At 42.6% G+C, this 11,430-nt stretch overlaps 1 protein-coding gene across 1 annotated transcript in view; it reads left to right on the top strand.

The window, feature by feature from the left end:
• Positions 1-11,430, top strand: part of Mkl1 (megakaryoblastic leukemia (translocation) 1) — a gene marked incomplete in the record, with an annotated part of 172,213 nt that overhangs the window by 495 nt on the left and 160,288 nt on the right.

Below are 11,430 nucleotides of genomic sequence, written 5' to 3'. Positions count from 1 at the left end.
CCCCGGGCCGGGTCGCGCTGCGCCGGGTGGGGGACGCGCGGCGTCCCGCCCTCGCTGCGCCCCGGGTGCTCTTCCATTGCGGCGCTTTTCCGGCATCCGAGCAAACGCCCAGGATCCGAAGGCGATCCTGAGTCTGCCCGGGCCGGGAGGCGCACCTGCAGTGGGACCTGCGCGGCAGCCGCATGCCGCCCGCTCTGCAAGCGCCCGGCGTCGATTGCAAACTTGACAGCCAAGAAAGTGTGTGTGGGTCTCTGAAGTGTCAGGACGCTGTGATTACGCCGCCCCGGTCTCTGTAGCCGTAAGAAAGCACCGCGATCTGGAGCCCTGGAGCTTTCCAGATGACTCCCTACTCTGCCGTCTGCTGCCTGTGTAATCTTCCGCTGCAGCTTCTCGTGTGCAGAGCTGGGGTAATAACAGAGCCCGCCCCAAGGCGGGTTGGTAAGTGTGGAAGGTGAGAGTTCACGTAAAACGGTGGACACAGTCTTCGGCACACGGTAAGGGCCCAGGCCAGGTTTGCTCTTGTCAGTTTCGGAAAGACTGGTGGACGAGTGTGCATTTAAGCGCTAAGGCCAGCTCGGCTTTGCCAGGCTCTCTCTTACGTGGTGAAACCAAAGGGCGGTTTGGTGGACGGTTTACTGCCTGCCGCCTCTCCGTGGCATGGCGCGTGTGTATCCAGCAGTGTGAAATACGTCCACCTTCGATATAGCAGCGAAATTGCACCTGCGCTTCATGTGTTTTTACTTGGCTTTAAATCTGTAGGATGTCCAGAACGTCCCCGAGTTACCAGTTTTTGAGATTTTTCAAGATCTTTTCTAAATGAAGCCAAAGCTGTAACTTAAGGTTGATTTTCAATAAGTTAAACCTGAGTGTTTTAGTTTAGGGGAACACCCCCACCCCCAATTTTACTGATGGAGTTTTACTGTTACAAGCAGCCACCTCCCAGGGGTGAGAGGGTACAGCCAGCTCGCCCAGGACTGCAGGGTGGGGAATGTTTGGCTGAAATTTATTTATTTATTTTGGTTTTGGTTTTTTTCCGGTACCAGGAATCGAACTCACGACCTTGCGCTTGCCAGGCAGGTGCTGTGCCACTGAGCTAAATCCCCAGCCCCCTTGGCTGAAAGTTATTAAAGGTTTGCCTTACGTTTGCATTTTTAGTAGCAAATCAAAGGCCTTTCTAATAGCCATTTTCTTAGTGAAATGAGTTACTTTTTTTTTTTTTTTTGGTCCTAGGAATTGAACTCATGACCTTGCGCTTGCCAGGCAGGCGCTTTGCCGCTGAGCTAAATCCCCAGTCCAAGAGTTCCCATTTAAAAGACTTCCCATGCTTATAACTCTGGCTACTCACAAGGCTGAGGCAGGAGGATTGCAAGTTCATGGCTAGCAGTTAGGAGACGCCCCTCTCAAAGTGGGGCTGGTGGTGTAGTTCTGCACTCTGAGTTCAACCCTATTACTGCCGAAAACAGAAAGAAAACCAAAACAAGACCAAAAAAGCTTCCCAAAGACACATCCACTGGGATTTTTTATTTAGAGTTAAATCATAGAGACGAGAGTGTAATGTGGATCCCATCATCCAAAAGTATTTATTGCAGACTTTCCATGTTCTTAGTAAACTGCCAGATGCTATGAGAGAGGGATTCAGAAAAGTATAAAAAAGGATCTCAACCCATTAAGGGCAGAACCATAAAGTTTGGGTCACCCAATAGTAATTACCAGTACTTTTAATAACTTCATTTACTCATTCAGCAAACTTTTGTTCTAGCCCTGAAATGTGCCAGCTGTTTTTCTGAGCTGGGATTATTGAGATATGATCTCTGCTCTCAGGGGCTTATAGTTTAATGGGAGAGACAGAAAGTGACAGATGATTTTAAGAAACTGAAATAAAGTGTGGGTGCAAACCCAGAGTCCTAGGAATGTGGAGGGAGCTTCACATAGGAGGGTGTGGTGGTGCATGCCTGTAATCCCAGCACTTGGAAGGCTGAGGCGAACGATCAGCATGAGTTTGAGGCCAACCTGCACTACAAAGTGAGACCTTTTTTCCAAAAAAAAAAGAAAGAAAGAAAAGCCTTCACCAGAAGGCTGGCCTCCAAGCTGAGTCGACTCTGGTGAAGATGATTCCAAGCAGAAAGGCTCCTGACAAACCCAACAACAGTTAGCAGCCCTGGGGAAGAGGGAGGAAATTAACGTTCCTGAATGCCCACTGTGTTTTCCAGGAATTGAGCCAGGCTTTTAATGTATTACTTAATTTTCATAAGAACTCGATGAAGTCAATTTTACCTCTATTTTAAGGTAAGGAAACTGGGTCTCAAGTAGTTAAATACTTTAACCAGCATTACACAGTTAATGACAGAATCAGGGCTTAAATCTCTGATTTAAAGGTGTAGTATGTCCCTTTCCTTTAATAGTGCTTTGTAGGAGTAATTAATTAATTATTTTTATGGTATTGAGGGTTAAACGCAGGGCTTTCATGTATAGGGTCTCACTGTGTAGTTCAGTTGGGGCTTCAGTTCACTGTGTACCCCAGGCGGGCCTCAAACTCACAGTGATCCTCCTGCCTCAGCCTCCTGAATGCTGGGGTTCCAGGCATATGTCACCATGCCTGGCCCTAGCCCCCTTTTTAAATTCTTGTTTTAAATTTTGAGACAGGATCTCTAACTTGCTAAGTTACCTAGACTGAGGTTGACTTATCATCCTCCTCCCTAGCCTCCTGGAGTGCTGAGATTATAGGCATTTGACACCATTCCTGGTTTGGAAGTAAATATAAAAGAGATTAGAAAGTTCTATCTATGTTTTAGTATCATTTTACTACATCTGTCAAAAATTATTTTCTGTGAAATAAAGCCTCAGTTTTGATTTAGAGTCACTGTACTAAATAAAGTTTATCTGTAATGTATTTTATACTTATAAATGTGGTAATAAAAGATATGGCCTGTGAACACATACAGTGAAATGAAGAACGTTTGATACACATAAATTCTAAACAAGGCACTTTACAAAGTTTATTAAACATAGGTTTCTCTTGAGACTGCAGTTTAAATAATTCTGTGTACAAAAAAAGGATTTGTAGACATGGTCAACAAATTAGGATTTTGAAATCATATTAACAAAGATTGCTTTGTTACATTTAGAGAGAACGCTAGCAAGAGCATATACCAGACTGTAAACTTCCAAGGGTGAGGGTATTTGTTTTTCTTTTTCTTTTTTTTTTTTTTACCCTGGTTACCGGGAATCGAACTCATGACCTCGCGCTTGCCAGGCAGGCACTGTGCCGCTGAACTCACAATGAGTTAATAAATCCCCAGCTCCAAAAGGTCAGTTTTTGTTTGTTTGTTTGTTTTTCTTTTCTTCTTTTTTTTAAATTGAGTTTTCTCAGTGTTGCCCAGGCTGGTCTTGAACTCCTGGTTAAGTGATCCTTCTGTTCTATCTTAGCCTCCCAAGTAGCAAGGACTGCAGGCTTGTGCTAAGCTTTTTGTTTTGTTTTGTTTTGTTTTGTTCCTGGCTTCAAGAGTTGTTCCTGGGAACCAGGCATAGTAGTACACGCCTATAAATCCCAGCACTCAGGAGGCTGAGGCAGGAGGGTCATTGCGAGTTTGAGACCAGCCTGGGCTACAAAGTGAGCTCAAGGTCAGCCTGAACTGCATAGCAAGACCCTGTCTCAAAAAGACCAAAAAAAAAGAGTTGATCTTGGGTTGTATTAAGTGCTTAATAAATATTGATTATAAAATGATCATGAACATTTCTCTCTTGTGTGTATAAAAATATATATACATTCTTGGAATGATAGTTGGAACTGACATAGGAACATTTTTTTCTTATTTGTTTTTTGTGGTACTAGGGATTGAACCCAGGCTCTCAAGCATGCTAGCAAGTGCTCTATAACTGAAATAAATCCCCATTGATTTATTATATTGTGGTACCGGGATTGTATCCAGGGCCTTTGCACTCAACTACATCCCCAGTCCTTATATTTTTTTAAATTTTGGGACAGGATCTCAGGAAGTTGCTCAGTAACTTGCCCAGGCTGGGCTGGAGCTTGCAGTCCTCCTGCCTCAGCCTGAGATTACAGGTGCATGCCACCATGCCCTGCTGGAAAGAAAGCTCTAATTCTTATAATACTTAAAAATGCTTATTGTGTGTGGTCCACACAGTTAGCTAATATGTGGAAATGGACACTGAATTAGTGCCACACAATTTCGTTTTCTCCAGTGGTGGAGATTGGACCCAGTTCCATGTATGCCAGACTAGTGCTGTACCACTGAACCACACCCTCAGCCTGTAAGAAATGTTACAAGTACAGTAATCTAGGTCAGTATTGACAGTAAAGACAAATATTTGATCTTTGTGTGTAAGGAGAGGGTGGGCTCATGTTTCTGATACTGAAAAAAATGATAAATTATCAGTGCAAGGCAGGCAGTTAACGTGAGTAATAGAGTCTGACTGGTTGGCTGGAATCTAGGCCCCACTAGCCAGCTGTTGGAGTGACCTTGGGCTGTGTGATGGTGATACTTTTGTTACTTTGTCTTCTCTGTGTCTCAGTAGCTGTAAAATGGGGATAATAATGGTGCCTACTTCATGCTGCTGTGGTGAGTACTAAGCAAATACAAAATAAAGTCTTTGGAAGAGTTTTACATGCCCCTCATTGTGATGATTATTAGGATCCATGGTTACTGGCTCTTGGCAGTAGCATAGACTGTGGCTGAATGAGGTTGGAATCAGAGAGATGAATGAGTGTAGAATGATAAGAGTATTCAGAAAGGGACATTTAAATGTTAACCACTGCTTCTTCAGCATGGTTTTCCAATTCAGTAATCTGGTGTACGAAAGTTTGATTTTGTAAAGTAGAGTGAATCAGTGGTGGTTTCTTTTTTTTTTTCTTTTTGAGACAGGGTCTTGCCATGCAGTCAGGCTGGCCTTGAGCTCACTTTGTAGCCGAGGTTGGTCTCATGCTCGCAGCGATCCTCCTGCCTCAGCTTCTCAAGTGCTGGGATTACAGGGGTATGCCATCACACTCGACCTAACCAGTGGTTTTATATAGCTCAACTCCACAGTCAAAACAAGCTACTCAGGAGGCTGAGGCAGGAGTATCCCAAGTTGAAGGTTATCTGTTAGGGGTGGTATATAGATGTCCCCCCAGAACTTCATGTGGTCATAGGTGGGGCTTTTTGGAGGTGGCTGGATCTAAGGTGGGTAATGCTGAGGTCAAGGAAGTGATGCTGGGATTGTTCATGGTGTGATGCTTGGATTAAGGGTGCCCCTCCCTGGGTGTGAGTCCTGTCTGCCCTAAGGTGAGTATCCTGGATAAGGGATACAAAGAGGGTTGCTTTGTTGTTTGTTGCTTGCTGCTTTTGCTGCCTTCTGCCTGCCGTGAATTGAATTTTTCTCCTCTGTGATGCCTCTCTGCCATGCCACCCTGCCTTGGAGCCGGCTATGAGCCAAAGTAAAACCTTTCCTCCTTTAACTGTGGGTGTCAGGTATTTTGTCTCAGCAACAAGAAAAGTAATACACCATCAAAATGAAAAATTAAAAAAAAAAAAAAGACTGGGCTATAGCTCAGTGCTCCCTGAACTTAATCCCCACTTTGCAAAACAAACAAAAAGCCAAACTGCATGGATTCCTAAAAATACTAACTACATATCAGGTCTGAAGAGAGAAGGTAGTTGAACTCAGTGTCACTGCAGGTGTTACAGCAGAAATTGGGTGACCTGCCAGTGTGCCTGGAGTGGAACTGACTGCGTAGGTTGCCTTGGGTTCTGTAGCTCGTCCCTGTTGTCAGCTCTCACTGTGTAGCTGGATGGAGGTGCTGAGAAATCAAGTGGTCTGAGTCTCCACCGCAGCCTGGTAGCTGGGTCCAGGCCACTTCCACAGCCAGTGTGTAAGGGCTGCTCAGGCAGCAGGAGTAAAAAGTATTTAATATCCTTGGAAGGAGTGTTGTTCATATGCTTTTTTATTTTATTTTTTTCAAATATCTCGAGTATGTGTGTGTGTGTGCGTGCGTGCTGTCATTGGCTACCCATTTTTTTTTTGTACTGGAAGATTTAATCCAGGGGTACTGTACCCCTGATGTACATTTCCAGTCTTTTTATTTATTTTAGGACAGGGTTTTGCTAAATTGGCCAGGCTGGCCTTGAACTTGGCAACTCTCCCACTTCAGCTTTCCAAGTAGCCAGAATTACAGGTGTGTACCACTGCTCCTGGCTGTCTACTCACTCGTATTAATATGCATTTAGGAGTCATTCCCTGTGTAAATGAGAGCTGATAATTAATTTGGATAGTTCTTTTTGAAATTTGGAGTGTATCCTAAATTTGTTACTGAATTTGAAGATGGGTGGGCATTTTCAGTTCTTGTTTCTCTGAAATTATTAGTGGAGTTGGGTGTGGTGGGGTATACCTGTAATTCTAGCACTTGGGAGGCTGAGGCAGGAGGATCACTGTGTAGCCTGGGCTACATAGTGAGTTCAAGGCCAGCCTAAACTGCATGGTGAGATCTGTCTCAAAAAAGAAAACAAGGGAGCCGGGCGTGGTGGCGCACGCCTGTAATCCCAGCACTCGGGAGGCTGAGGCAGGAGGATCGTTTGGAGTTTGAGACCAGCCTGGGCTACAAAGTAAGCTCAAGGCTGGCCTGAACTGCATAACGAGACCCTGTCTCAAAAAGACAAAGAAAAAAGAAAACAAGGACAAAAATTGAAGTATAGTGGGTATAATTTGAAAAAAATTCTGAACTCCCTAATCCGAGAGAGTACAGTCAAAGACTTTACATGACAGTTTGAGGGTGTGCAGATATCTGGATACTAATAATCACCAGCTGTGATAGGCTGACTGCTACAATTTATGACTCAGTTTCTTCATCTATGAAGTGGAGTTCTTACAACAGGAGGTTGTTGGGAGGATGTGAAGAAAAGCTTGGAGAGGAACTAGTTTAATTTAGGACGATCATAGTTAGGACTTGAACCCATGTCTGTGCGATTTAAATGATCTCACTCCTTAGGACTGTATACGAGGTGCCTGAATTTTGTCCCTCGTAAATGTCTCTTTCTCTTTTAAGTCTTTAGCATAGTGAGCAAAAATGTCAGTCACGGTGAAGATTCCCTGTGGTAATAATCAAGGTCTTACAGTTCTTACAGTATTCTTTGAAATCCTCCTTATATGTATTTTGTTGTCATTCCTGAAATGAAAACTATATCGAGACTTCACATGTTAAGTTATTCAGTAAGTGCTACCAAATAAGGGGTGTACTGTAATGTCCACATTTGTAGAATTTTTTTGTTATTGTTTTAGTATCCTTTTAACTGTAAATGGATGAAGTGATGTCAGGGTCTCTTAATCATGGTCAATCTGTGCATATTTTCACTACCACAAAATTTGCAGGAACTCGGGAAGTTGTCTTCTCTTTAGGATATACCATGTTGCCTTTTGGTGCTAGAATGGTTTCATCGTGGTTGAAATTTGGCTTTATTTTTGCTTGTGTGTGCGCGTGTGTGCATGTGTGCACGCGCATGTGTGTGCGTGCATGTGTGTATGCATGTTTCATGCTGAGGATCGAACCCAGGGCCTTGCATAGGCTGGGCACATGCTCTTCCTCTGAGCTACATGTTCAGTCTTGGCTTTATTGTTGATTTTTTATGTTTACTAATACAATTAACATAGTTAGGTTAGTCTTTTTTTTCTTTTTTCCGTGTTGAGGTTCGAACCCAGAGCTTTCACAGGGACCTACATCCCCAGTCTTTTTTTATTTTTTCAAACTATTTTAAGGTATTGTCTCATTAAGTCACTAATTACCCAGGCAAGGCTTAAACTTCTGATCATCCTGCTTCAGCTTCCTAGAGTTCTGGAGTTAAAGTGTGTGCCATCATACCTGACTTTTTTGTTTTAGTGCTGAGGGAAAAAAACCACTCTTCCACCAGGCTACATCCCTAACCCGCTGAAGTAGTCTTTTTGAGTTTGCTATGTGCACATAGTCTTTATTTTGAGATAGGGAAAGAGAATTTATAAATTATAAGTAAGCGTCATTTTCTTTCTTAGCCCTTCTATGGGTGAAAATCACTTTTTCTGAAGTAAAGCTTCAGTTTCTGAGTCTGTTAGTCTTTAAACCTGACACTCCATGTTTATTTCCTAAGGTATGGCATTGAGGGCAATGATACGGTATTTTATGGTGTTTTATAAATTCAGTGAACTATTTCACATTGTCTTATTGCTATTTCCTTTTTGGTCATACTTTTTATGAGAGGGATGAGGGTGTTCTGGAATGAAATAGGAAACCAAGAACATGATGAAATCATACCCTAATGGTTGAAAATGAAATAAATTTAGATTTTCTTCACCCAGAACATGTCCATAGGAGGTATGGTTTATTTTCATAATATTCATTAGGAATCTTTGTATACATTGAGTGAGATAATTATTTAATCATTTTTCTGGCCAGGCGTGGTGGCGCACGCCTGTAATCCCAGCACTTGGGAGGCTGAGGCAGGAGGATCGTTGTGAGTTTGAGGCCAGCCTGGGCTACAAAGTGAGCACAAGGCCAGTCTGAACTGCATGGCGAGACCCTGTCTCAAAAAGACAAAATAAAAGACAAAAAACAAGTAAAAGAAATAATCATTTTTCTAAATCAGCCTCTGTAGCATGACCTCCCCCCTTTCCTGAAGGCTGATTCTGAAGGTAAACTTAGCAGATAAGTATGAATGAATAGTGGACGTGATATGTACAATTTGAACAATGTATTCATGACATTTTATTTTCAGCATAACCCATTGGGTGCCTAAATAAAACTGAGTTAATTATAGTGTAACCTTTTGTTCTATTTGGAGAGTGTTAAGGGATTTTTGAATACCCTCCAAATTTCACCTTCATCCCGTGAGCTTAGAAAACTTAGAAAGCTCTTTCTAGAGCAAGGATTCTCAAAGCTTTTCCTTCTGGGCCTTCCTCTTCTGGGCACTTGTTTGTTTTGTTTTTTAAAAGCATAGTTTGTTTCCCTGCAGTGGAAGTAGTAGTTGGAGATCCTAGTGATCTGTTTTGGGTTGAATGCCTGGTTTTCATACTGGCTGTACTGTTCACTGGCTCTGTGATTTGGGGGCAAGAGTATTAATCTTTCAAAATCTCTTTTTCCTTATATTTTTATTTTTTATTTTTTGGTACTGGGAATCGAGCTCAGGACCTTGTGCTTACCAGGCAGGTACTTATGCTGCTGAACTATATCCCCAGCCCTCGATTTCCTTATAGGACAGGTGTGAGGCTAAATGAAGTTACATGTAAAGCATTTAACATGTAGGTTCTTCAGTACATGTTAGTTATTCATAGCAGCCAGAAAATTTCTTTTGTAGCACTAGCTGCAGTTACTTTTTTTTTGCTTTTCTAGAGGTTGAACCCAGGGCTTTGAGCATGCTAGGCAGATGCTTTAGTGCTGTGCTACATCCCCAGAGCTTATGTTTTCAGTCTTTGTGAAGCCAGGGACCTTGTATGTATTTCCAGGGACCAGGATGTTGCCTGGCATGCATGGCATGTAGTACATGCTCAGTAAATACTTCATGAACAAATGAAACCCTTTCTCCTGCTCAGAGGGCAGTGTTCTGAACATAACTCCTTTGACCTATATTCCCTTGAACATACTGGCTTGAAACTTTATCAACTTGTTACTTGAACTTTGGTCTATAAATTGAAGCAAGATAGAGTGGAGGGCAGTGAACAGATAACAGCATAACTGGGAAAAGAACAATACAGTATTCAAAGTAAATGATAAGAACCTAGTACTCTGGCTTCCTTCCTCCCTCTCTGTTTTTTTCTCTCAGGCTACTGGGGATTGAACCCAGGCCCTTTGTACTGAACTACATCCCCAGCCCGTGTTTTATTTTGAGATGTTTCTCTAAGTTGCCCAGGCTGGGCTTCAATTTACCATCGCCTGCCTCAGCCTTTCAGAGTACTGGGATTACAGTTGAGCGCCGCTATACCCAGCTCTCTGGACTTTTTTTCATGCTTTCCCTTCCTTTCCCTCTCTCTCCTTCCTCCCTTCCTTCTTTCCTTCCTTCCTTCCTTCCTTCCTTCCTTCCTTCCTTCCTTCCTTCCTTCCTTCCCTCCTTCCCCCTCCCTCCCTGTCTCCCTGTCTCCCTGTCTCTCTCCCTCCCTCTGTCCTTTCCTTTGAGGAAAGGTTTTTCTATGTAGCCCAGGATGGCCTCAGATTCTTGGCAGTCCTCCTGCCTCAGCCTCTTGAGTGTTGGGATTACAGATGTGTGGCACCACACCCGCCGTCTCTGGATTTCCTAACTTTCTCTATGGTGTTACCTAGCTCCACATTCTACCAAAACCATTTGCATTGTGGTCACCACTGACTTGCGTGTTGTTGAGCCAATTTTTCCATAGTTTAGTGAAACAACTCATCTTCTGTTTACTAAGGCAAGAACCTTGTAGTCATCGTTTCCACTTCATGGAACCCAGTTCCAGTGCTGCCTCGGTTCACGAATTTAATTCTTTCCACACTTCTGGTTGCAAACTGAATTGGACAAGAACTGAATCAAATTCAGAGTTTAGATTCAGTGTTGACGTCATGCGCAAATTTCATTTGGTTCTTGTTCAACTCAGTTTGTGACCAGAGTCGTGGAAAGAACTAAGTTTGTGAACCAAGGTACCTTTTGTGGATACCACTTGTATCTACAAGTCCTGTTGTGTTTTGAGAATATGTCTGTAGTCGCATCACTCCTTAACATCTCCACCATAATTACCCTTGTTTATCTGTATTAGTTTAATTTCATATGGCTGCTGTAATAAATTACTATATAAGTGAGAGAGATTCTCCTCTGCCCTGAATGTAACTACGGTACATTCATCCAGTTCCCAAATCCCTGAAAGTATTAACCTATTGCAGCATCAACTCAAGTCTAAGATCTCATCGTAAATATCAGCTCCAGGACATAAATTCTTACTCTGTAAATGATGTGTTATCTGTTCTCAAAATATAATATTGTGGGGCATATTATAGGCATAGTATAACAGTTACAGGCATTCTCATTTCAGAAGAGAGAAAAAGGAATGAATGAATGGGTCACTGGCCTAAGCAATGTCAAAATCCAGCAGGGAAATTGTTTTGTTTCAAAGCCTGGAAGTAATTCTCTGTGGTTTGCTGGCCGGGGCTGTAGCCTCTGCTCTCAGATTACTCTTCCTTTTTCTTGATGGGTAGTGTAGGTTTGCAGTTGAATAACTTTTTCTACTCCAGTTGTTAAAAATTGTGGTAATACACGTGTACTGTAAAATTTACTGTATTAACCTTTTAAGTGTATTGTTTAGTTGTGTTACACACATTCATCTGTCCCAGGAACTCTTTACCTTACAAAACTGGAACTGAAAGAAAAAACCAAAAAACTGGAACTGAATACTCATAACCAATAATCAGTAACTTCCTATTTTCACCTTCCCCTAGCTCCTGACACTCTTTCTTCTTTTCTTTTC

The sequence above is a fragment of the Chinchilla lanigera genome, unplaced genomic scaffold (genome assembly GCF_000276665.1).
Source record: "Chinchilla lanigera isolate Chin_1 unplaced genomic scaffold, ChiLan1.0 scaffold00012, whole genome shotgun sequence".
NCBI classification, from domain to species: Eukaryota; Metazoa; Chordata; class Mammalia; order Rodentia; family Chinchillidae; genus Chinchilla; species Chinchilla lanigera.
The sequence above is the reverse complement of the archived record's forward strand: the minus strand, read 5'-3'. Positions and strand labels throughout refer to the sequence as shown.